Here is a 27,573-nt window from a genome sequence, read left to right as displayed (position 1 = left end):
AAAGTGCTGGGATTACAGACGGAAGCACCGCGCCCAGCCCACAGCTATTAATTTCTAAATAAAAGCAATGGCCCCTGCTCTTCATTCCTCACAGGCCCTGATTTGTCAGGTGCTTTTCTTCTGTGTCTATGGGCTCAGTCCATCTTTCCAGGCCTCTTTTTTCTGTCCAGTGTATTTGTTTTCAAGAGAGATGCTGAACTTCTATTTGTTTCCCTTGATCTGTCAGAAACAGAATCCATTTAGACTTTCTTCCAGTCCGTTGTTTGTGGAGTAAATATGTACACAGCAGCAATTACACCCCAGACGCTCCTCTTGGAGCTGGGGTACCTTCGTGAAAAAGGAACTACATGGTCCTTTCCCTGCTGAGTCTATTGTCTTGTTGTGGAAACAGATAAGGAACAAATACACCCATGAAAAATATCATTTCAGAGAGTGACTGGAGCTACGGAAAAGAAAAAAAGGGGTGTAGAGAAGAGCTTCTTTATCTAGGGTGGCCAGGGAACGTTCTTCCAGAAGATGACAGTTAAGTTAGGAGAAACTTAAGTGGAAAAACACTGAGACAGCGAAGAGCTGAGGAAAGGAGAAACATGTGAAAAAGAAAGGTGAGAAATGGTGGGTCACACTCAGTGAAAAGAGGGACCAGGAAATAAGGGAGTTGGCTGGGGTTTTAGCTAAGTCTGAAGTGCAACCATCAGAGGGTCTGGATAGGAGATTGTGGGATCTAATTTATGTTATTCTGCAAAATAAAAGCTCCAATTCCCACAAGCCGCACGTCTGACTCAGTAAGGCAGCTCCTTGTCCCTTTTTGCTTTTCAGTGTGAACAATTGATCTTTTCATTTTATTTTATAATTTTTTTAATTTAAAAATATATATTTAAGAGTACAAGTACAGATTTCTTACATACATAGATTGTGTTTTGGTGACATCTGGGCTTTTAGTGTACCTATCACCCGAACAGTGTGCTCCTAATCAAATGTATTTCAGCATTGTTAGGAGAAGGATGTTGGCGGTTGCGGCCCCTTCTACATGAATTTTAGAACTACAGCATTCTCCAGGATTGCTTTATGTATCCTGAGCATGCAAGGCTGGACCAAAATCAGGAACGGCTACCCTGGTGTGATCCCTGCATAAACCTCTATCTTACCCTGGACTTCAGCAAATTAATTTGTAAAACTGAAATGAAACCCAGTTGGCTGAGTGACCAAGCCATTTCTTGGTGGTTTCTTCTACTTCGGGTTGTTCCCTTTGAGTATTCTGCTTTAGACAAAGCAAACCATCCCTCCAGGGAAAATGCCATCATTCTGGGAATTGGAACAAAGTCTGAATAGAGGAATAGATTCTACCCATATGCAAAAATGTAATGAAAGATGGATTTTGGTAATGTGCTCTTTCTGCTGATGTGCTAACGAGATACAGTGTACAATTCTATCAACATGCCCAGGAGAAGATCCAAAGCCCTCCCTTTCTCCCAATCTCTTTCTTTTATCATAGAATCTCTGAAGCTACTGAAGTAATTCATGAGGAAAGTACTCAATGCCACATGAACCTCCTCCAATCACTTCCAAAATGGTTCAACATTCTATAAATGACAGTTTATGTGCCTATAATATGCATCTGGTGAAATGCGTATTTTCCTTTCAGAAGGTGTTTCTATTACGGTTATTCTGAACATCATGTGATCTTACAGTTGCTAGGGTAACTCCATTTTTTTTAAAAGGAGAACAACAGAGTAAATAAGCATGTAAATCGACTTTGGTGCTATGTAAATTCTAGTGAATCTGTTATCGTTACCTTGACGATAAAAAAGCTGGCATTTATCTTCTCTGGCCCCCAGCACGCTTTAGTTTGAACTTAAATTTTATAAAATATACGTGTGGATATGCCAAAGGCTCTGCAGATATTCATGAAGCAGTGCTGGTAAAGCGGTATGTTCAACAGGTAAGGCTGCCTGGACAATGACAGTGGGTCACAGAAGAACCAGGGGAGGGAGTAGATGGGAGACCAGATGTTCGGAGTCAAGAGGTAATACCTGTCAATTATGGGCTATCACTCAGTAAGCCTACTCAGGTGGCACCAGAGCTTCTGGGACAGCCGGAAACCTTGTCAACTGTCCAGGTAGTTTGTTCACCTGACGTCTCACCTATGACTTGTCTGGATCCTTTGGCGTCCTAGCACTGAAATCTGCAAAAGTGTTTATGTACTTTCTGTAAGGTGAAAATTATGGATGCAGCACCTGTGATTAAGTCACGATGGCTAGAAGTAAAACTTGGTGAATATTTCTAAATGTTTTCCACATTTCCCATACAAAGGTTTGATAATTTGTTCACCTAGTTTCCATTTTATAATTGAGGTTGGCAGTGGAGGCCAAGAACAGATGTGGTGTGGGTCAATTTGGAAGAATTACTTGGAAGAAAATGAGAAAGAGACACTCAAAGGAAATCCCTTTTGAGGAAGGAGATATTCTTTTAATAAAAAAAAATCAACATTTGTATCAGTAAAGGTGGAGATCAGAAAATGTTTCCCTTTCAATGAGAAAGATTTGGACTGTGACGAAGATAAACTAAAAAGAAAACAGTTTGACCAACTAGCAAGGGTTTGACTCCTTTCCCCTTAAAAAAAAATCACACTAAAAGTACAGCTTATGTTTCGAATGAGTGGATGCTCTGAATTGCAATGCAAAGTGCTAATGAAAACTTAAGATCTTACATTATTACTTCAAAGAGTACATGTGACAGGAATTCCTGTAGAAGAAAATTAAAAAGGATATAACTTGAAAATCCAAATTTATAGAAAAATCTGCATCTATCATTTGGCGATGCTATGACTGGATGCTATGACTTTTTGGAAGTATCAAAAATATTACAAAGGAAAATTAAGCTTCATTTTACTCTATCTTCTTATAAAGTGAGGCCCACATCCCAGTGATGGCTATTTCCTTAATGAGACTATGGGATTTTATCAAACCCCATCAAACATGATTGCATTTCCTTCACTCTGAAACCACCTTATTTTAATTTCTACATGAAACTGGGATGTAATTTGTGTGTTCATTTAATGTGCTAGGGTTCCTTCTCCACCTCTCACTCACTCCTCCCCAAAAAAGCTTTTGCCAAATCTGCAGCATGTTTTACAATGGATAGAGTCTTAGGATGGAGGCAACTACAGTCAGGAGGAGTCCGGAGCTAAGATAAACAAAAGAACATGAAAACAGTGATGGTGATGCCTCATGTGATTAGCTCTGTGGTCCCTTCCTCTTCTCAGAGTGACAGGCAGAAAAATCGACAGTTCATTCCAGATCCATCAGGGGCTGTGCTGTCTTTCTATAGGAATGATGAGTTTAGAGAGTAAGCTGCAAATGAGTGTCTGAGCACTTGCGGGAGGTGCCGAGTGTCATGGCAGGAGTTTGTGTGGCATCGCTGTCTGCTGCATCCAAGAGATCGTGGGGCCCTTCCAGAAGAGGAACAGCAGGGTCACACAGAAATGGAAGGTAAAAGAGGTTAATTTATGGAAATTATCCAGGTCATGCAACCAGTAGGACATATCAAGCAGATTTAAGAGAGCAGCAGTAATGTATGTAGGATCTGACTTTTAATAGGTTATCAGACAGTGACAGTTAACGGGGGCCAGGTCACTTTTGGAGACAAAAGCTAACATTTCCAGAGTGCTTATAATGCACCAGGCACTGTACAAAGACGCAAAGCAGCACGAGAGATACTGTGATCCCCATTTTACAGATGAGGAAATAGAGGCTCTGAGAGTTTCAGCATGAAGTCAGTAAGGGGCAACAGTGGGATTAACTCTTACCCTGGACAGCACCTAGGAACTACATTATGTGGGCGTCCATGACCAGATTTTTATTTATTTTAAAATCAGAAGAAAAATAATGAACTTTTAGATAGAAGAAACTGCTTAAATATAGAATATTAATATATTTGTCTGTATACTAATGTAATCATAGGATATAATTTTTAATATCTTTTTAAATGGGAGCGGCCCCCAAAGTAAAGGTGCCAAGGGTTCATGGAAGACCTAATGCAGCCCTGAAGACACAACTGGAATTAAAGGGCAAGTCTAAAGTTTTGCTTCTTCAAGTGTGGTTTGAGGACCAGCCGTATGTGCACCAGTGAAAGCTCCTTGGAAATGTAGAATCTCAGCGCAGATCTGCTGAATCAGAATCTACATTTTAATGAGATCCCCGGTAGATTCATATGCACATTAAAATTTGAGATGCACTTGACTAAATCCTGAGCTAACAATTTATACTAACTCTTCATCTTCACATGAGCCACGGCAATTTTAACCTATATTGGAATCTAAAACCATGCTGGGTAAGGACAGAGCTTTTCCTGGGAACTGGTTTAGGTGTCCTTTTACCCCTCGTAAGGCAGGTAGGTTACAAAGATTCATACAGTGGCTGGATGCAGTGGCTCACATCTATAATCTCAGCACTTTGGGAGGCTGAGGCAGGAGGATCACTTGAGGCCAGGAGTTCACGGCCAGCCTGGACAACATACTAAGACTCCCATTTCCACAATGATAATAACAAAAAATGATAATAACAAACATATTTCTACAATACAATTTCTACAATAATAAAAAAAAATACATAAAGAAATACAACTTCTGGCCGGGCATGACGGCTCATGCCCGTAATCCCAGCACTTTGGGAGACCGAAGTGGGTGGATCATGAGGTCAAGAGATAGAGACTATCCTGGCCAACATAGTGAAACCCTGTCTCCACTGAAGATATAAAGATTAGCTGGGCATGGTGGCACATGCCTGTAGTCCCAGCTACTCGGGAGGCTGAGGTAGGAGAATAGCTTGAACTCAGAGGGCAGAGGTTGCAGTGAGCTGAGATCACACCACTGCACTCCAGCCTGGTGACAGAGCGAGACTTTGTGAAAGAGAAACGAAAGAAAGAGAGAAAGAGAGACAGAGAGAGAGAGAGAGAAAGAAAGGAAAAGAAAAGAAAAGAAGGAAGGAAGGGAAGGAAAGAAGGAAAGAAAGACAACTTCTAAATAAAAATATAATTTAGAGATAACAATGTTGATTAAATCACGAATATCCTGTTACTCTTGACTTAAGCCCTGTGTAATAATTAAGGGAGTTTTGTACCAGTACCGGTCACCAACTCCAGTAATCAATGCTGTATGAAAGACCCACGGGTTGGGAGTCCTCAGTCATGTCTCCTTGGTTTTTCATTCTAACAATGCTCCCTAGCAACCCCCAATTAAGAGTGCTTTGAGAAACCTGCCCGCTGGCTCCCTGCACTGGGGAATGAGGTGAACTAAGCCTAGCAGACACTTCCTCCCAAAAGGATTCTAGAGCTGTCCCTCTGACATCTGCTGGCTACAGGTGTTCAGCAACTTTTAAGGATGAGGGCAAAGAACTATTTCAGTCTATGAGGTGTTCTTTGAGGCTTATTAGGGAGAAGCTACAGACGGGAGGGGAAATGGGCAAAAGAAAGAGGGAGAGAAAATAGGAGGAAAATGTGGAAAAGGCATTTGAGAGGGAAAAGCCTGAAGATGACCTTAGAACTAAGGAGCAGTAACTCCAGCAGTTCAGCACCTGATGTCAAACACCTTGTGAATGAAAGAGCAAGAAGAGAATTTAACTCTGTCTAGTGAGTGTTCAATATCTGGATTAAAGGGGTGCGTGTGCACACTCATCTTCTTCATAGCACTTGTAATGATCTGAAATTACCGTGTTTATTTATTTACTTTTTAGTCTGGGTCTCCTTTGCTAGCAAATGATCTCCATGAGAATAAGGCTCTGTCCTGTTCACTGAAGGATTCCCCACACCTCGACAGGCAGCTGGCACGTGCCCAGCAAAGTTCAGCTGAATGAATGCAACAAAGGTTGGGGGAAGTCGGTCTTTGTGACACGCTAACCAAGTCTACAGGTCGGGATACCACCAATCTGAACGCAAGGACTCAAGAGGAGCCGATGGAACTTCTCATTCTGGCACTAATTCCTGATTCACTGCATGGCCTGGAGCAGCCACTATCTTCCCTACCCCAATCCGCCCTCTGCCTCAGTTGTTTATCTGTGGGAAAAGGATGAGAAGACCGACCTGACTTCCCTTGGAGGGACAAGATAACAAGGTGTGCATGCTCTGAAAGCAGTGCCGTGCTTCCTGGAAGAAAGTTGTTGATATGAGCACAGTGGTGTGTTTCCTTCTGGCCGTTGAGCATCAGACAAAACCACCAAGGGCCAAGGAAGAAGAAGAAAAAGCCCAGGGGGCCAGGTGCCATGGCTCACACCTGTAATCCCAGCACTTTGGGAGGCCAAGGCGGGTGGATTACCTGAGGTCGGGAGTTTGAGATCAGCCTGGCCAACATGGTGAAACCCAGTCTCTACTAAGACTATAAAAAATTCAAGCTTAGACTCCAGAGTAAAGATGCCATAAATATTTGCTGAACATTATAAGTCTGGGAACTTTTTCTTTTCTCCCTTATTTCTTCCTCCTCTACCCACAGAGCAGCTTAAACTGTTAACTGACTAGAATTTTCCTAAGACATCTTTTGAATATTTTAAATCTAAAAAATGAAAACAAAACGCAAACAATAGCCAGAGTTCAGACATAGCAGGCATTTTTAAAATAAAAGAGCTAAAGGAAGATTTGGCCAATTGAAGAGGAAACAAACAGAAAAAAGAAAATCCTCAAAAACCTTTTCATTAATTGATCACATGTAGCTTATACTTGGAATTGAATTGGGAAAAACACTTAAATTCTGCCCTTGTCCTCTCGGGACTTACACTTTAATTCACTAAAACCAACCAAAATGGATACGGTTCTGAGTTTAAAGTAGATAGACATTGCTTTATAATCCATATCTAAAATGGCCCTCTTCTTCCAGGCAAGGTGAAATAGACAGAAAAATGACAGGGCTGACTGGATAAACTGAGATATGCATACAGCAATCATTTTTTTTTTCCCTAGTAAGTTACAATGATTTTTAAGGCTTCATGTCTTTGTGGTTCTTTTTTTTTGTTCCACTTTATTCATATGAGGCAGGATGACTTATTAATCTAACTATAAATTTCTTCTTTAGGTTACAATTTTCATCTAGGGGGAAAGTCCTTTTCATATTAATGATCTGTATCATGTGTAGTAACAATACCTTTCTCTTTTTGTTTAAGAAAAAACAATAATGATAGTCATAAAAAAAGTAGACTTTCCTCTCCATAACAAAGTCAACCAGAAAATAAATGAGAAAAACATATATTTTGATACCATGTTTCAGCCTCAGAAAAGTCAACAAAATTATTTTTATTATATATAAAACGTATAGCTCCTGCATATAGCTCAGAATCAATTAATTTAAAGTAATAATTTGTACAAACACCCTCACAAAAATTTTAAAGGGTATTAAACACCCTGTTTTATAAACATAACACTTAATTTAGGAAAAAAAACATTTAGAAGGTAATGCATTTAGGATAAGTGCACAACACATGAAAATAATAAATGAAATTTTCCCAGTTTAGAAAATGAATGTAATTAATTAACATTTAAATTACATTTTTAATTGCAATCATGCCCTCCCAGGGGACTCATAAGGGACCATAATTGCAATTAAAAGCATGTGGATTAGATAATAAAACAATGCACACTGTCTGAAATGTGCGATTTAAAATGGAAAACAGACATTGTTATCGGCACATCTAACTTAATTGTAGCCATAAAGCAAATGTGCTGTACAAAATAAAATTCACATACGGGAACATTTAATTCTGGAGTCTCTTAAAGGGGACACGCTTGAGAGCACATTTTATGACAGGTTCTGTTGGAAACAGCCCTTTAAGGCTTTCGGATCGAGGGCTGGTGCCTTAATGTTTTTGCATTAATAAAAGCAAAGCTGAATGTTCCTATTAAAACACACAGATACATTTAAGTAAGAGATGAAACTTGATGTCTAAATTTAAGCTGCGGTGCATAATTCTATTAGCTGGACAGACTGTAAGGACATGTAATTTTGAAACTATGTCTTTTTGTGTTTTCTTTTTTTCTTTAATTACTTTTTTTCCTTTTCATTTTTTATTGTCTTTCCTTCCTTTTGAGAGGAGCACCATGAAAGGTGTGGGGATTTGAGCTTGGAGAAGGAAGAGCCGGAGACATGTGTCTTGGGAATGGCTAGAGCTGGGCTCAAACACCACTCTGACATCCTAACATCCAATATCCCTCACCTTAAGGAAGACAAACCAATGCCCTTTCATTATATAAAGGCCTCCTATTTTAGTACCATTAAGCTCAGCATTATTTTATTAGAAACCTTTTTTCACACCACACATATCAGCATTCACGACTGGGGGTGCATTTGCCAATGTCTGGAGACATTCTCTGATTGTCACAACCTGCGGGGAGAGGTGCTATGATCACCCAGTGGGTGGAGGCCAGGGATGCTGCTGAACAGTGTACAGGGCCCAGGACAGCCTCCCCGGCCCCTGCCACCACCATCATAGCAGGAAAGTATCTGGTTCAACAGCGTCAAGGTTCAGAAACCCTGTTTCATCTTAGGAGAGAGCAGAGATGCCAAACTTCTAAGGAAGCAGACTCAGATTTTGGCATATGCTTGCTAGGAAATACAAAACTGTATCTATCGTAAGAGGAAATGAACAAAACTCTTTCAGAATCGCATTACAGTAGATACAGGCTGCAGTCTACTGCTTCTTAGCCTAGATGTCAATTTCATTTGCTTATTTATGAGGAACAGTGACTCTGTTTATGGTACAAATGTTACATGAAATTAGAAGTGGCCTAGCCTAGAAAAGCAGTGTAATCGAAAGACAAAGTCTAGACTTCGGGGCTGGATAGATCTCCATTCAAAACCTGGCTCTGTAATTGTGTGACTCTGCTAGAGTTGATTTTCCTCTGCAAGTCTCAGTTTTCACATCTGTTTTCCAAACAGTAGTTATGGCATTCTTGTCTTCAATGGTAGTATGAAGATCCGAAAAAAATGGGCATATATATGTAAATATACACACTTACACACACATACATTTATTGAATATGTCTGCTTATGAATGTATAAGTATACATACCATACATTGGATATATAACTGTGTATAAATACCTTTCCATAAGTATAATATGCAATGTATATACAGGCACATACCTGGGCATGCACATTTGCAAAATTTATTAAGCGATATGCAAATTTCTATAAAAATAGACAACTATTCTCAAGACTTGAGTTACTGACACTGTGAAGAACTGATATAAACTGGATTCTGTTTAAAAAGGGGAGGGGGAATGACATCTAATTCCTTTGACAGGTTTAAATTTACATATATGCACAGTTCAGTGCATTCTACAAACTCATTCATGCAACAGATTTTTTTGAAGGGCTTACTATATGCCAGGAACCATGCTAGCCTTGGCGATGTAGTTAAAAAAGAAAGTTGGAAGAAAAGGGTTTTAGGTAGATAATAAAACATCTGGACTTGATCCTAGGACAATGGGAAATCATTGACGACTTTGGGCAAAGAAATAAAACCAACAGATTTGCATTTCCTAAGAGATTACTGAGTAATGTGGAGCATTGGTCAAAGAAACATGGGAGACTTGAGCTCAACACGGCTGGAGTAATGACGTTGAGGCCAGGAGCTGGTACAATTATGGCTTGTAGAGTTTACCAGATTGGAGGAAGAGCCGAAACCAGCTGACAATACAATTTTTGTTTCGAATAAAGCCCAGAAATGTGAGAATCAACTCTCGATTTCTTAAGCTAATGAAGGGCAGTAAAAATGAAGATGTAAGACTACTTAGATCTGAGACCAATGAATCCTGGATACCTATCCATCCAACTTACCTGGAGCAAGTAAAAATTACGGATTTCTAAACCTCATTCAGACCTCTCAAATTGGAATGGATGGGCAGGACGTGAGCAGTCTATAATTCTGATGCTTGGCATGTTTAGGGAAGACTGTACTGTCATAAGTATTGTTTATTTGTAATTCAGATTACAAATCAAAAATATTTTGAACATTATTCAATAAACTGAAAAGCTGATTATCTAGGATGATAGCAGAAGTGATGCTATCTGTTGGCCAAATCCTTTTTCTTCTTTCTCTTCCTACAGGAAGACCACTCTTCCCAGTTTCTGGTCAATGGGATGTGGGCAGAAGTGATGGGCATCAGTTACAGAACTCATTCACACCTTCTTCAGTGGTTTTGGAAGCCACATGCTTCAGATGGCAAAGCTACCCTGGTAAAGAAGGTTGCATCTGAGTCACCACGTGGAGATCAACTTTGTATGTGTGAAAAATGAATGTTGACTGTGTTGGACCACTGAGATATTTAGCTGTTTGTATCACCAGCTAGCCTTCATTATCGTAATGAATACAAGGAGACAGACAAACAAAAACATCTTTCAGAGTATGTCATGGAATCCATATATATTCAATCAAGTTTTCCAATATTCATCATAAGTTTTCTAAGGCAAAGTCTCTGAATAGCCAGCTATAGATGCTATTTCTAGCTTCTGGATTGGTATATTTGAGTGGATTTTAACCGTTTTGGAGTTTAACCAGGAACATATTCCATTCTCATAAACTGGACTATATGAATAAGCCAGTGGTTTTTATTTGGCAGGTGGGGAGGTTGGCTCCTAGGGGACATTGAACAATGTCCGGAGACATTTTTGTCTGTCACAGCCTGGGGTGAGGTGCTAGTGGCATCTGGGGGTAGGGGCTACACATCCAATGATGAGCATGACAGCCTCCATCAGCAAACAATTATCCAGTCCAAAATGTCAACAGTGCCATTGTTCAAACCCTGAACAAATCAAATTCAGAGTGCACTTGCTCTCGGGGACTGAGGTTTGCTTGCCTTCTAGACATAATCACACACCCATGATGCCAAAAAGAACAGTGACCAACTGATGCCAGACAGACCCTGCAGTCCAACAAATCAGATTGTCCACGCCTGGCAAGGCGACTATTGCCACTCCTTGCCAGATTGTGGAAATCAGTTTGTCAGAAAGACAGACAGAAATGTACCAGGGACTTTTTGTCACCTGGGCATAACGAAACACCTTGAAAGACAGTTATTCACATGTTCAACTTTGTCTTCTTTATTCCAGTGTTGATGCTAATATCACATTTGTCTTAACTTCACAGACTCTACGGGGGACATAACACCCTACCCAATGGGAGTATGCATTGGCAGGTGCTGCAAAGTCCACCTCTCTGCCACCTTCACCACTTGCACCTCTCATTCAAACACACATGGCCTCCATGGAGAACAATTTGAAATTGCAATGTTTAAGACATTATGAATTAAACTGCCATCCAAATGATATGATTTGAGGAATACCTAGAGTCCCTTATTAAACACACACACACACACATACACACACACACACACACACACACACACCCCAAGCAAGCAAAGAAACAAAACATTACTCCCTACCATTCTCCACCCTGACACAAAGTCTGATCTCAGCACAGCCTGGTGACTGTGAGAATGAGTGATGGGGTCAGACAAACATAGGTTTGAAGCCTGACTTCCCCGCTTCCTACCTGTGATTTTAGGCAAGTTATTAAACATGCCTGAGCAACAGTTTTCTCACCTATGTGGTGAAAATAATGTCCACCTCATATAGTTGGTGTGAAGATCAGAAGAGAAAATGTATATAAAGTGCTCAATTTAGTGTCTGGTTACAGTAAATGTAAACTATATCCTTCTTGACATAGAATAAAAGCTCTCCTCCATAGAGAGCATAGTCATACGTGACTTGGCCTCTGTTGGCCTCTACCTTCATCTTCCTACTTCATTCTGGATTCACTGAGCTCCAGCCACCATCTTTCTTTTCCAGAAAGAACAAACCCAACTCATTCTCACCCCAGGACTTTTGCACCTGCTGCTTTCTCTGCATGGAAAGCTCTTCCTCCAGATTTTTCTCCTGACCGAGACTGATCAGCATTCTGGTCACAGTCTACATGTCACCTTCCTCTGACCATTGTCTCCATAGTTGTTCCCACCCTTATTCTTAGTCATTCACTATTACATTATCAGTTTTACTTTTTTACAATACTTAAAAGCATTGGAGTCTATCCTATTCACATATTTATGTACTTGTTTATTGTCTTTTTCCCACCATTGATTGTAAGCTGCATTCAGGCAGAGAGTTTGCCTTATTTTTGTTTTGATTTTTGATTTTATTATTATTTTTAGATAGAGTCTCACTTTGTTGCCCAGGCTGGAGTGCAGTGGTGTGATCTTGGCTCATTGCAACCTCCACTTCCCAGGCCCAAGTGATCCTCCTACCTCAGCCTCCCAAGTAGCTAGGACTACAGGCATATGCCACCATGCCTTACTATTTTTTGTATTTTTAGTAGAGATGGGCTTTTGCCATGTTGGCCAGGCTGGTCTTGAACTCCTGGTCTCAAGTGATCCACCGACCTCAGCCTCCCAAAGTGCTGGGATTACAGGCATGAGCCACCACTCCTGGCCTAATTTTTAATTTTTCAAATGTTTAATTTTGTTTTTTGTAGAGACAGGCTCTTGCTATGTTACCCAGGCTGGTCTCAAACTCCTGGCCTCAAGCAATCCTCCCACCTCAGCCTTCCAAGGTGTTGGGATTACAGGTGTGAGCCATCATGCTCAGCCCAAATTTGCCTTATTCAATGGCTGTGTGCACCACACTTAGAGTTTTTCTTACCTAGTTGGTTTTCAATGAACATTTGTTGAATAAAGTAAATCAAAATTAACTTGATTAACAGAATATGTTGAAACTAACCCAACACCTCTTGAGAAATCTTTTAATAGCAAAACCAAGGATGGGGAAATCTAACATGGACTCTAAGCTCCCAGCAATATCCTCGAAGGGTGGAGACGTCCAGTTGTCCCTACAGCCCATTTTAGACAAATCTTCAACTTGCATTAGTTTCTGATAAGTCATTGCAGGAACAAAGAGTTCACAGATTTGGGAATGGGACCACTAAACATATGCCACCATCTGAAACCAGAAAGTCTGTGATGAACTTCAGTGTCCAGGCCAGAAGACAGAATGATGGGAGTGTTGTGTTAGCCCATCAGAAAGGAGCTCAGTGTTAAGCAGCTGTGTGAGGGTTTGTAGTCACCGTTGTGTGTGAGTCTGTGTGTGGACCCAAATGGGCAGTCAAGGGTGGCTGGGAGGACTACCTAATTACGTTTCAAATTGCACCATCAGGCAACTCCACTTGGCCACTCTTTCACTTGCCCCGTGAAATGGATCTGAGACACAAACTATGCCTTAACTAGGCAGCCTCCACTGTTGCTGATCTCATTAGTTGCCCAATTGGGCAAGACAGGTTTTAATTGCATGCCAGAAGCTTTATTTTTCTGCCCCAGGCAAACAGTTAACCACATTAGTGTACCACTGACACGTTAGAAGTTGGTCAGCAATAAAAAGTGTAAGAGCCACTTTTAGAGGGAAGTGAGGTACCTGTCAGTTTCGAGCACTTTCTCCCTAGCATCTGTAGCTACCTGCAGGAGAAAATTTTCAATCACCACTACGACAATGTGACAGGGTGTAAATAATGTATGTTGCTATATTTTACAGCTTCATGGTATGATGTAGGATAATTGATTAGGAAAAGGCTTGAAGGCAGACAAATCTAGTTCAGACATGGGCTGTGTAACTTACTAGTTATTTCCTCAGTTTCCTCATCTGTCAGACAGGAAAAATTATTGACACTTGCCTCTTTGAGCTATTACAAAGATTGAATGAGAATGAAATATTGCAGGTAAAACCTTGGGTCCAAACTTTGACACTTAATAGGCACACTATGAGTGTTAGCTGTTATTATTACTTTTATCCATCCACATCCATCCATCCATCCATCCATCCATCCATCCATCCATCCATCCATCCTTCCATCCACTCATCTATCCATCCACTCATTCATACCAGCCTCTGTGACAAGTGTAATGGTTTGCAAGACCACTAGTCAGGGATATTGGAAAGTAGAAGCAGAGATTAAATGAAAGTGGTGATCATATAAGTATCAATCAAGGATCCTTGCATCCCAAACAAACATCAATGATATTAGGTACCTCTAAGCTTATCCTTTTATGGTGCGCAACATATGTTTATTTTATGGAATTCCTTATGGAAATAATGTTACTATGATTTAAATGTCAGACCCATGGAGCATCCTATTTAAAGCCAATGCATAGGGAAAAGGGGATATTGTTAGGAAGGTGAAAACTTCAGTGTCTCACTTCAACTGCTTTCTTCTACAGAAGGCTAGTATTTCATTTAATCCTTCAGAACAGTGCAGTTCAATATAGTAGTCACTAACTCCATGTGGGTGTTTAAAATAAAATAAAATTTAAAAATAACTTGTTTCTCAGTTGCACTAGCTAACAGGGCTCAGCAGCCACAGATGCCTAGTGCTACTAGAGTAGACACGCAGATAGAGGATGTTTCCATCATCACAGAAAGTTCTATTGGACAGCACTTCTTCTAGTTAACATTTAGTTCCTTATTTCAGTATTTCAACCCCTATGTATATTCCTTTTTTTTTTTTTAAGGAGGAAAGGTGACCAGGAAAATGATCTCTTCCTTTTAATAGTTGTAAAACTGTGAAATATTTTTCCTATCAAATTGTCAGTAATCAAAATAAAAGGCAAAGGTGAGATGAAGTAGACATTGACCTGCATTTCTGGTAGTAGTATATCGATTAATCTCTCCTACTGGGGAGAAGTTGTATAAAAAAATCCAGAGAAATACAAATATTCCTACCCTTTGATCCAGTAATCCAAATTGATTCCTAATCCTAAAACAAATTCCAATCTATTTTAGGATAATAGTTAAAAAAAAAATAGAAACTCTACATAAAAAGAAACTGTGGTTTAGGAAACTAGAAGGGGCTTAGCTCAGTGAATATGACTTAGAATCTCTCACCAGGTTGCAGTCAAGCCCCTGGGAATGAAGAGCCCACTCCTAAGTTAACTCATGTAGTTTTTGGCAAGTGATTTTTGGCAGGCTCGTGGACTGCCTAGTGACACCTTCAGTATCTCACCAAACCACAGGATAGCTCACACCACAGTTACTGGCTCTCCCCCATGGTGAGTGATTCAAGAGAGAGAGAGTGTGCGTGCGCTTAAGATGGAAGCCACCATCTTTTTATAACCTAATCTTGGAAGTGACATCCCAACATGTTTGCCATATTCTGTTTACTAGAGGAGGGTCAATAAGTCCATCCACTCTCAAGAGGATAACATCACACAAGGACGGATCTCAGGAGGTGGGGACCACCACACCTCCTGTGTGTGATGCCTATCCCAAAAATCTTAGGTACAATATAGTCACGTCATTTGAAACAATAAAAAAGTTGGGTTTAATATTTAAAAGAAGAGCAGAGAGGCCGATAGACAGGAAACAGAATGGATCTTCCTGTTTATAGTAGGACTATGGAGGAAATTGCTTTCCTACATTCTTTTCAGTATTTTCCAATAGTAAATTTTTTAAAAACAATTATTATGATGGAAACACTCAATAAAAGTTATTGAACTGGAAAGAAACTGGTTAAAAATAAGCAGGTATTATATTTGTAACTGAGGAAGGTCATTTTAAATCTACTTCCAACTCTGAAATTAACTTTCTTATTTTCTCCCCCTCCCCAGCTTTGTAAAGAAAACCATCAGCAGATGTCTCTGTAGTTAACAGTTAGAATGTGCAAAGTAACAGCATTAAAACGCTACATCTCTGCCTCTATACCCGCTTTTTCCTGGAGCATAGCCCCTTCTTTCCCATGCAACACCCCCTCCTAACGAATTCCCAGAGTACCCTATATTTTAACGTCTGCAAGGACAAGGAAGGCAGGATTGATGGCCCTGCAGTCATGTCCTGGGCTAACACTGGCAACGGAAGGTAACTCATGCTTAGCACTTGACGTAATTTTTTGATGACTGAAACCTGATCCCATCGACCGGTTCCCCAGTGGCTGATCTCATCTCTTTACCATCAGAGAAACTGAAGTCGAGTTACCAGGAAAGATAAAAAAGAGGAAGCAAGTGGGCAACATCTCAGCATAGACAGGAGTAAGCTTGTCTTTGATCTTTTATCCAAAGAACATTCCTAATTCTCACAAATGAGATGGCCGAACCCAAAACATTGCGGCAGCCAGTCCTTCTCTCCCTGCCCCATCCCCGGCCAGGCCAAATTCTTCTGAGCTGGGTGCCCATGAAGTTCTTCAGAGGAAACTACAAGTTTGTTATTTTTTTTTCCTTCAGTTATGATTTTGAGGAGAGTCTCTTTTATTCATAAAATTGAGAAGAAAAGAATAATGCAATCCACAAAACACTCTTGGAAGGGTTTGAAAAATAAACATCATAAACAATGGCAATAAAAATGAGCCTTTAATGAGTATTTCGAGCCAGGAACTGGAGGCAGATGACAAGGGTTGAGGTTCAGATTTGCCATACAGTCACTATGTGTCTCCAGACAAGTCACTTTTCCTCCCTAAGCCTCAGTTTACTAATCTGAGAAGTCATAATAATTGTACCCATTCACTGGTGAAGATGAAAGGAAAGGGACCTAAGGTGGATATACAGTGCCTGAGATATAGTAATTGCTTATTAAAGTGTGGTCTTTCTCTACTTTAACTCAAATAATATCACTCATTTACTTAAAACTCTGTGATATGGTTTGGCTCTGTGTCCCCACCCAAATATCATCTGGAATCATAACCTCCACTTGTCGAGGGGGGTACCTGGTGGGAGGTGACGGAATCATGGGAGCGGATTCCTTCATGCTGTTCTCATGATAGTGAGTGAGTCCTCACAACATCTGATGGGTTTATAAGTGTTTGGCAGTTCCTCTTTTGCTTGCACTGTCTTTTCCTGCTGCCTCATGAAGAAGTTACTGGTTTCTCCTTTGCCTTCTGCCATGACTGTAAGTTTCCTGAGGCCTCCCCAGCCATGCAGAACTGTGAGTCAATTGAGCCTCTTTCCTTTATAAATTACTCAGTCTCAGGTAGTATTTTATAGCAGGCTTCCTATTACAGAGAATGAAATCAAAACTCCTTACCATGAGCTACAAAGCCCTGTCTCATCAGTCTGCGTGCTCTCCATCATGTTCACCCTCCTCCCACCCACGGGTCTTTCCTCTAACCCTGTGGCACACCACGTTTGCTCTCACCTCAGGGTCTTTGCACTGCCTAGAACACTCAGGGCCTTCTCACTGCCTAGAGCGCTCATTCCTCAGACATTCATTTGGCTGGGTTTTTCTCAATAATGAGCTCTCAAGTCAAATACCACTTCATCAGATAGCCTTCCATTACCTCCTTTTTTGTTTTGCTGAAAATAACCAGAGTTGGTTTCTGTCATTTACAAAGGAGTCTAATGGAACCAAGTAGCAAAGTTCTTGGAAAAAAAAAAAAAAAAACAAAACCCAAACATTTTGCTGTTTCTTTCCCCTCTGTATTTGCTAACTTTATCATGACTTTATTTTTAAAGCCTATCGCTGGCCGGCTTTTATTAATATATTAGTAGACATTTTCACCTGCCCTATTAGTACCTTATGAAGAAATAGATTAAGAATAGGGAATAAATAGATGAAGAGGTAAATTTAAAGAAGATGGGCCTATGGTGAGTAAAAGAAAAGTGTTTCCAGAGGTGTAGTTTGCCACATGGTTCATCTAGAAAGGGTAAACCGCTGAAATGTCTTTTTTTTTTTTGTTTTGAGACAGAGTCTTACCCTGTCACCCAGGCTGCAGTGCAATGGCACAATCTCAGCTCACCGCAACCTTCACCTCCCAAGTTCAAGAGATTCTCGTGCCTCAGCCTCCTGAGTAGCTGGGATTACAGGTGCACACCACCATGCCCAGCTAATTTTTGTATTTTTAGTAGAGACAGGGTTTTGTCATGTTGGTCAGGCTGCTCTCAAACTCCTGGCCTCAAGTGATTTGCCCACCTCAGCCTCCCAAAGTGCTGGGATTACAGGCATGAGTCACTGCCCCCGGCCCTAAAAATATCTCTCTTAATACTGCCCTTGTGCATGCTTTACTTGGTTCCAGCAATACTGTAAATACCTGAACTGAACAACAGAGATGATTATGGAACACAGAGAAGAGGTACTTTGCACGACCAGGGATTAGACTCAGCATAGCCATAAGAGATTTGATGTGGACTCCTGAACCCAGGAAGATGAAAGATCATCCCATAAAAAGCTACCACTCCCTTTAGCCCTTTCAGTGTTTTACCATTTTCTTAGGATGGAGAATAACTCTAACATGAGATTCTTAGCCCAGTATGGTCAGAGATACCTGCCTCCCCAATCTCCTCTCTTCCATCTGCCCCTCCTGCATTCCGTTCTTCAGACATCCAGGCATCTTGCTTTGAATTTCCTAGGGCCTACTATGTGCCCTCCTACCACTGGGCCTTTTCATATGTGGACCCTCCCTTCTGGGATGATGGACTTCCCTCTCCTCTTCACTTCCTCATCATTCAGCTCCTACCTCAAACACAATGTCCTTGGGAAAGGCTCCTCCAACTTCCCTGACTAGTCAAATTTTATAATTATTTGACTAACAACTGTCTCTATCACCAGAGGAAGAGCAATGTTCAGGCAAGAAAAATGTCAGATTTGCTCAGCATGGAACATGCTGTTGCTATTACAGGTACTGGCTTAGTATGGTATAGACATTAAATAAGTTTTGTCAAATGAATAAAAAAAAGAATGAATAAATTTACTGTCAGAATCAACTGAAAGAATAAAGTCACAAGAGCAAATTCCTATTTTGAACAATAGAAAACTTACTGGCTTTGGTCACTTAAGTGTTTTCTTTTTTAACTCCTGTTTTTTAAATCATTCATTCAAAAACATTTATTTCTCTTTAACTGACATTTTGTTGCAGTCATGGGAAGAATAGATGTTATGTGTGTCACATGAACTATAACTTACTCTCTTTGATGTATTTCATTTTTTTTTTCTATCTAGAACATGGGTTGGCAAACGTTTTCTATAAAGGGCCTGATAATAAATATTTCAGGCTTTGAGGGTCACATAGTCTCTGTAGCACCTACTCAATTCTGCCATTATAGTACAGAAGCTGCCACAGCCAATACGTCAACAAATAAGAGTGGCTGTGTGCCAATAAAACTTTATTTCCAAAAACAGGTGTTGGGCTGGACTTGGCCCATGAGCTGTACTTTGCTGATTCCACTATAGAGGATGAGGAAAAGACAAAAATACAGGCTCAGCCTGGCATTTAACTCTGGAAACTAGGGTGGTACATCCCCTGGCTTGCTTTATGCACTTTGGCACATCAATTAATCTCTCTGGGACTCAGTTTACTTATGATTAAAACGAGATAATGGTCATAACAAAGCATGGCTGTGAGGGTAAGAGGCTGTCAAATACATGAGCTGGAATTCAACAACCTTGTTTTGTACCTATCGTATTTGTTTTCATGTTTACTTTCTAGCTATCGTCAGTTCTGCTAACTTTTCCTGTATGGTTATGAAATAAAATTTGTTTTAAAAATACATGTAATGAAGGAAAAAAGGGAGAGTCAATATAAAGAATGTTTTGAGGTTTAAAGAAATATTGCTGTGGCTTTTGTGTGCACAGTGCGCAGGTGACACAAAGACCAGTCAGGGAGGCCATGGGAGAAAATACCACAGGAAGCCCAGGAGTACAGCCATGGTGGCCTGGAATAGGTGGTGGTGATGAAGGAGGGATGTAACTTGTTCTTTCCATGGTTGGGCAGGGGATGGTCCTTGAAGGCCAGGACATTATCACAGCTGGAGTGTTCCAGGGCCCGACAGTCTGATAGGCAATGAGGCAGGGTCTTGGAAATGGATGTTGATAGAGTAAAAACAGGAGCCACTTTCTGGGGATGTTGAGATCATCTCATTTAAAAGACATGCCACTAACAATGTCCTTCTTTGTGTCTTGTTCTCCCACTGATAGACTCAAACTTCAAAAATTAACCCACAATCCAACCATTTCTCACAACCTCCACCACTATCAGCCCACCACTATCAGCCCAGCCCCAGCCACCACCGACTGTAACAGCCCTGTCCTGCCTGCCTGCTACCAGCTCACCCCCGCCACAGTCCATCCACTGGTGCACAGTCAACCTGCTCATAGGTAAGTCAGATGATGCTTCTCTCCTGCCCCAAACCTTCTAGCCTCATCCATTACTCTTCCAGTGAAATCCAAAGTCCTTATGAAGTCCCATAGGCTCTGCACAATCTGCCCCCTGGTGGTCTCATCCACTTTCGCCTTCCTCATTTGGCTCCAGACATCTGCCTCTCCTTGCTGTTTCCAAAGCCCATGGTGACTTCCAGGTCTTGGTTGTTTTCTTCCACCTGGGACACTGTCCCCTTCATGGTCACACAGCTTCCTTCCTCACTTCGTCCAGATCTTGTTCAAACATTGCTTCCCCAAATGAGATCTTCCTTGACCAATCCATCCAAGGCAGCAGCAATTCACAATCCCCCACTCAAATTTCTCAGTTTCTCTCTGTGTGACAGTGTTCACTATCTGGAATTCATTGGTTTGTGGCTGTGACTGCCCAATGCTCTTTCCCTTTAGAGTATAAGCTTCTTGAGGGCAGGAAACTTTACTATTCTTTATTGAGACCCCCAAATGCCCAGGAAACAGAAAGTAGGTATTTAATATATATGAGTTGAATAAATAAATGCATGAAGAGCACTCAAGGAACAATCTATTCATCTCTCCCTCTCTCTAAAAGCAGAAGTAAATCAGTTTCATTATCAAATAGAGTAAATATGTTGAGATGCATTATTCTACATAACACTAGTTTCACTTGGTATAAACCAATCAACATTTATCTAGTGCTTCCTATAGCACAGGAGAAATTATCATGATGAGAATACTTTCTTTAAAAATACCAATTTAGGGTGTGGCATGGTAGTGTGCATCTGTAGTCTCAGTTACTCAGAAGGCTAAGGCATGAGGATTGCTTGAGCCCAGGAGTTTCAGACTGCAGTGAGCTATGATCATGCCACTGCACTCCAGCCTGGACAAGAGAGCAAGATCCTCTCTCTTAAAAAAACAAACAAACAAACAAACAAACAAAAAACCAACTCAATGTTGGAGGATAGAACAGGTTTGTTCAACAGAACATTAGTGAAATGAATGTATAGAGAGTTCCAGAAAACTGCCAAAGGAAGTAATTCTGTTCAAACCTACTGGAGACATTGATAAAAGGTAGAATCCTTAAACACAATCAGAGTATTTTATGCCCATAAAGATCTAAGCTCTAAAAAAAATTGTTCCTAGAATTACTAAATTTCAAGCATAATTGAGAAATTAGCTTCTTTTCTCATAGAGGGTAAGATTCTAGCTGTACTGAAAATTGAGCAGAGGTAGATGTTGGGAGGAGTTTCAAAGGACAGACATGAAAGCAGGCCTTGTAGTTTTCACACATGCAGTAATAAAGCTTGCATGTGATGCCAGGAGTCACAGGTAATTAGATGGCATAAGCAGCTGAAAGGTCTAATGTTTTTCTGCTTAATAAAGCTCTGCACCTTCTTGCTTAACTTCTCTAAGGCAGATAGAAGTCGGAAGATGGTATCTGTCCCTGGAGGTACAGATGACACTCAGGTCATTTCAACAGCTCTTACTTCCCCCTACCTACATAAATGTTATCTTATAATCTTTGGCCACCTTTAGAATATAACCTATTGGGGAAATGAAGTAGGCCAGAAAAAAAATTAAGAAAAAAAGTATTAATTCAGCACAGTGTGGAAATCACTGCATTTGGTCTTTCATCCTGAAATGTAGGACAAACCTGAGCAATTCTTTTCTTTCTGGGCTACACAAGCCTCAGTCATCTCTGAATCATATGAGTTTGCCCTTCACGATGAGATCTGGGTTTTAGTCTTGACATTTGCTGACTGGGTAACCTTGGGAAAATCACTGAACTAGTTTGAGCTTTCTCTTCGGTTAAAGGGTGATAAGCTTTGCTTGTTTCACAAGGTTATTATGAGGTTTAAATGAGATGGTGCATACAAAAGTGCTCTTCTTCTGGAATGTGTGACTTGAATGTAAAAGGATATGGTTCTCAGGACTGCAAACCCCAGTACCCATGTGACCCAGGCCAATAAGATAACCAAGGAAGGCCCACTGAGTTGTCATCTTTCCAGGCAGACACCATCATTTTGTGTATATAAGTGTAGGAAGATTCTTTTCTTCCACAGAGATATACGTTTTCTTCAGTTTTGCTTAAAATTCACTGACCATCTTCAACTACCTTCCGTTGGCTCATCGTTGATACAGATATGGGTAAAAAGAAAAATTACCATGATGAAATTTACAGTACAAGAATAATAAAAATGGTAAAGGATACATGGGTCTAGCTAATCAGAGACAATAGAGAATGGTGAGGACTGTGGCAAGCTGGAGAACTTGCACACTCTCAGCTGCAGCCCCTTGTGCCCAGGAGAAAATGAGACTCATGGGGTTAGGTTTCTAACTTCTGAAAAGAAACAGGCATTTAGAGCCATGTATAAAACCTCCTCATGTTTAATTAGTCAATAAGCAATTAAAGTTTTAAAAAATATTAGAGAAATATCCAGGGGTGGTATTGTCTTGTAGGCTACAAGTTTGTGACCCAGACAGCCAGTGATGGAATGTTTTCTCATTAACTTAAAACAGGATCACGTCTTAATTGTATTTTGAGGCCAATGTACATTGGGCCTACATAGACTATAGAGTCTATCCCTACATTTAGATCTACCAGATAACCCATCTCCTGAAATGAAATGTGCAAAATGCTCTGGTAAGTGGGGTTTTAAAGCCTTTTGTAATTTTTCCTGGGTGCATGTCCTAAGAAGTGAAGTCATTTTCAGAGTGGGGTCTTCCCAAGGTGGGAAGATATTGTGCATTGAGTTTTCCCTCAATCTTCAATGATCTGTCCCAGGTATCTTCTGTTTACCTTGAACATTAATTCTGCACCCTCATTCCTAGACCTGTGACCTGGGAGACCGTCCCTGATATTTCCTCTCAATGAGATCCTCTGTCCTCTGGCTACCCCTGGAGTTTGTCCAAAGGGGATGGGCAGGTGGGAGGAGGAGAGGCAGGAATGTATATTCCACTGGCTCCTTTTGACCAGGTTGCCATGAGTCCTGTGTTCCTCTACCAAGGGCTCCTTTCTGACACCAGTCTCAGGTCACTAAAATATCCCTTCTTGGTTTTTTAAACACCACTCCTACCTTTTGATTGTCTTTTTATTAAACTCTTCCCCTATTACCTAGTGGGGTAGGTCAGGTGTTCCCTGCCTGGTAAACCAACTGATATAATAATACTTCACAGGGAGGGTCCAATTCCAGATCAGAATCACAGGTGAGCTCCCCAAGCAGTCCTCGTGGAGGCACTCAGTAAATATTTGCCAGAAAAAGAGAGTAACCTTTATGTAGTTCCTGACAAAACTAAAAAAATAAAAAATCAGTATGTGTTCAAATACCTGTCTTAGAAGAAACAAAAGTCTCACACACATTAACTAATTTTCTTTCCAACTTACATTGAGGTGACAGGCATTTTTTATACAGAAGGTAATATTTAGATGTCATAATTTCTAGTGGGGCAGAAGAACTAATTAAATGAATGTCAATAATGGTAATGATGATGGCATAAGCAAAGGATAGTTTTTGGTTGCATATTATTCATGAGATACTATGCTGTGTGCTTCATAGAGGTTGTCTCAGTCACTGCTCACAAAATTTGGAGGGAGTTACACTCCTATAATCATTTTGCAGATGAGAACATTGAGGTTTTAGAGATATTCACTGACTCAGAGTCATACAGGAAGTGTGTGACTCAAGCCCAGCTCTCATACTTACCTCTAGATTTCAGGGCATTCAGATTTCAAAGACAGGAGTAGTCAATGAGGGCTGGAGTATTCCAGAAAGAAAAGTATTGATGAACTTCATCATATATTTCAGCAACTGGTTTTTGAATCAAAACTCTCTGGGCCACACTGTTTGGATCCTTCGACTGGGCAAGAGAGGGTCCCAGCAGTGGTTGTGCATGGAAGGTGGCAGTTCCTGCTATGCCAGGAAGTTGAAGAGAAGCTGGGAGACCTAATTTTATTATTTATTATTTTTATGTTACTGCTGAAACAAATTTTGTTCATGGGAAAAGACATTTATTTCTACTGAATCATACATAGGAGCAATATTAAAAAACATCTACTTCTTAAAAATTTTTTTTTGGTCACTTAGATCATTCCCCTTTCCTAACAAAACTAAAGTTTTCGGGGAGTTGCTACTTTCTCCCCATTAGATATAGCCTGATGAAGCTCTTTTTCAAGTCCCCTGTTCTAGTCCCCTAACTAGTATGACTGATTGCTGGTAAATTGGCCTTGTTTGTATACATACATTTTGCCATGTGACTGTGAAGCTCCGTCCATTAAAAGATAGCATTTATTTTTCTATTGCTTAAGTTGGGCTGGCCTTTTGACTGACTTTGTTCAGTGGAAGGTAAGAGAAGTAAGCATAGTACAGTTCTGAGACTAGCTCACAGGGACTTACAGGCTTTTGCTCTTAAAACTCTGCTACCACCATGGGAACAATTCATTTAGTCCAAGGATGGGACCTCAACAGACTGGTCTGCAGTTTCTACTTTCTAGACTCGGGTTCGGTTCTGGCATTGACCCATTTCTAGAATTAGTCCTCCACCTTTCACATCCATTCTGTGAGTTACTGGTAACCCACCAAGGAATTTCCTTTTTGTTTAAGTTACCAAGTCAGTTGATATTGCTTGCAGCCCAAGAACCGTAACAGCCTAATATACAATTTGATGTGGTCATCTTCGGCCTTGACCAAGCAGGAGAGGGACAGGGTGGCACATGCAAATTTTGAAGACACACCTGGTGACAAGGACCTCTTGCGTAGCACTGTCTAGGCCACTGCCTGCTTTGGCCAGACTGCAGGAACAGTCCTGCTCTTTGAGCTCTGATAGAATCCCAGACTGGGGACATTTCTGCTTGCCTCGCTGCAGAGCTATAGGATGTGTCAGGGGCTCATAAAATCCCAGACTGTGGACATTTATGCTTGCCTCGATGCATAGGATGTGTCAGGGGCTATGGTCACAGCAGATATTCTTTTCTTTCTTATCAACTTCCTAATAGGTTAGCTGATTTTGGTTCCATAAGGCTGCATAGGATGTCCTGATTTGTGTTATGGGTGATTGCATTTTTGAAAAGGCATTCTGAGGCATGATGGATTCTGGTCCTGGGCACATGCTACTCCCTTTCCCTGGAATATCCCTATCAACCTCTCTCCCACATCACCCTCTACTCACTCCTCTGTCAGCTTTGGAACACTTTCTCTGAGCATCCTTTCCTGCCTGCCCAGGACTGGGGTAGGCAATTCTTCTTGGGGTCCTCAGAGCCCCTGGTAGCATCACACCATGTTATAAATGTAATAATGTTTACTTGAATATCTCTCCCTCGCTGCTGTGAGTTCCCTGAGTTTCTGGACTTATGCTTTTTAAATCATTTCACCTGTCATTCCAATCAGACAAAAAATAAAACCAGAGGTGTCAGACATAATTTCATATTTCAGCAGAGTGATGTTGGTCAATCAACTCATTAATCTTTCTAGATGTTGGAGGCCAGATCCAATCTGGATAACTGACCTGTCTTGTTTGGCCTACATAGGGTTAATAAATGACAGTTTAATTGACAACAGTTAAATATTGTGAGACTGCACGGCTGAATTTCTAGCTTCTCTCAAAAGATCTGATTGGCCACCCCTGGTCTGTGTTTCTGTGTGGCAACACCCGGTAGAGCAACAGCCATTCAGCTAGAATCAGGGTCAGGATTAGGGTCAGGGTTAGAATAAGGGTCAAGCTCAGGGTCAGGATAAACGTCAGGGTTAGGGTGAGGGTCAGGGTTAGGGTCAAGATTAGGGTGAGGGTCAGGGTTAAAGTTAGGGTCAGGGTCAGGGTCAGAATTTGGGTTAGCTCCAGTGAGCCCTGTGTAGAAATGGTGTAAGCTCCCAAGTCACCTGGGTTCCCTGGCTCACCTCTGAGACTGCAGTGTATTGGGTCTAAGCTGCTCAATGCTTTTTTACTTTCACTGTCAAGAAAGTGAAAAAAAAAATGTTGCCAATCAAACTATTGTACAATGAAGAATGGAGGATGCGTTCTAACTTCAGGGATGTTGTAATGTGAAAAATGTGTATCTTAGGATTTTAGTGCATGGTACCTGCATGGCTCTAGCAGAAATCAGAGTTTGTCAACCTTGGACCAGATGATGCTTCCCATTTTACAGCAACCTTGCCCTCGAGTTCAGTTCTAAACAGAAGAGAATCTTTGTATTTAGTTCCAATCCTCTTATTTTGCTTAGTATTTTATGAAAGCATTAATTATAATGAAATATATTCATTCACACAAATTATTTTGTATGTATCTTGATATATACTGTGCTTCATCTCACATCATGCTAAAGAATAATCACCAGTGGTATTCGTATGCAGCAATTATGATCAATATGAAATTTAAAAATAACTTGAAGGCTGCCGTTATTAGAAAGGCTGTGAGGTGACAGTAACATTTACCCTGGTCCACAATCCCCCATCTTTGATTCCAAAAATCCTGAAAGCTCTGAATACCAAAAGTTTTTTTAAACTTATTTTTTGTAATTCATTTAGCAGAAAAATCTATTGAACTTTTTAAAGCTTAAAAAAAATCTCATTTAGTAATCCTAATGTTTCATTGCAGAAATATTTATATTTTTACATACAAGATGCTATTCCTCACCTTCCTTCCTGAAGGTATTATCTACTACATGGTATATGTACCATATTCTCTTTCTAAGATCTGGAAAACTCTGAACTTCAAAACACAACCAAAACCAAAGAGTTTTGATTAAGGAATTTGTAGATTTGTATAAATATAGACACTAGCCCTCCCAGCTATGAAAGACTAGTCCAGAGTCAAATTAAGTTTTCTCTAAGCTTTTGTTACACCCATTAGCCGAGGCTTGATAATATGCACTATTTCTTGACTTAGTCCATTCTTAATCCGTCTCAGTGAATAGGCACCAGTATAATAGGACATTGTCCCTGAATAGGGATGGGCTTGTTATGTGCCCAGCTCCCAATTCTATCTCTTATGACTCTATCCACAGAGGGAGAAAAATAGTGGTAGAAAAAACATACTGCATGCACCTTCTGTTTTACCAGGAATGTGCTGTCAAGAGAGCGTGATATGATAAGGCCTTAAATACACTGATGCTCTAACAATGTGTTGAGAATGGGAAAGGTAACATTTAATAAGCATGTTAGGGTAATTAGTTAAGTCACTTGTCAATTAACTAGATTACCTAATAGCTAATTTGTCTCTCCGAGCAGCAGGCTTTGTGGAAAAGCAGTCAAGGAAAACTTATTTTGAAAGGATGTTCTTCCCACATAAGTACACCTAAGTCAGCCCAGTTTCTGTGTTTCTGTTAGCCTCAGAGCGCCACTGGTGAGGATCTTAGTTTTCTTATTTGCTTTTAAGTGAAGTCCCTTTCTTTTCTTCTCTTTTTAAAATCTTCTCCTTCCTTTCTTCTCTCCTTCTCTTTTTTTTCTCCTTCCCTCCCTCCCTCCCTTCCT

At 40.6% G+C, this 27,573-nt stretch overlaps 1 protein-coding gene and 1 long non-coding RNA gene across 3 annotated transcripts in view; one reads left to right on the top strand and one right to left on the bottom strand.

Moving 5' to 3' along the window:
• TSHZ2 (teashirt zinc finger homeobox 2) overlaps nt 1–27,573 on the bottom strand; it is a 518,350-nt gene that overhangs the window by 312,537 nt on the left and 178,240 nt on the right. The window lies entirely within an intron of this gene.
• Nucleotides 2,080–10,298, top strand: LOC111521005. The gene is made up of 2 exons (XR_002724826.2): nt 2,080–3,488; nt 10,088–10,298. It is a non-coding gene; the product is annotated as an uncharacterized LOC111521005 (long non-coding RNA).

The sequence above is a fragment of the Piliocolobus tephrosceles genome, chromosome 20 (genome assembly GCF_002776525.5).
Source record: "Piliocolobus tephrosceles isolate RC106 chromosome 20, ASM277652v3, whole genome shotgun sequence".
Taxonomy (NCBI): domain Eukaryota; kingdom Metazoa; phylum Chordata; class Mammalia; order Primates; family Cercopithecidae; genus Piliocolobus; species Piliocolobus tephrosceles.
The sequence above is the reverse complement of the archived record's forward strand: the minus strand, read 5'-3'. Positions and strand labels throughout refer to the sequence as shown.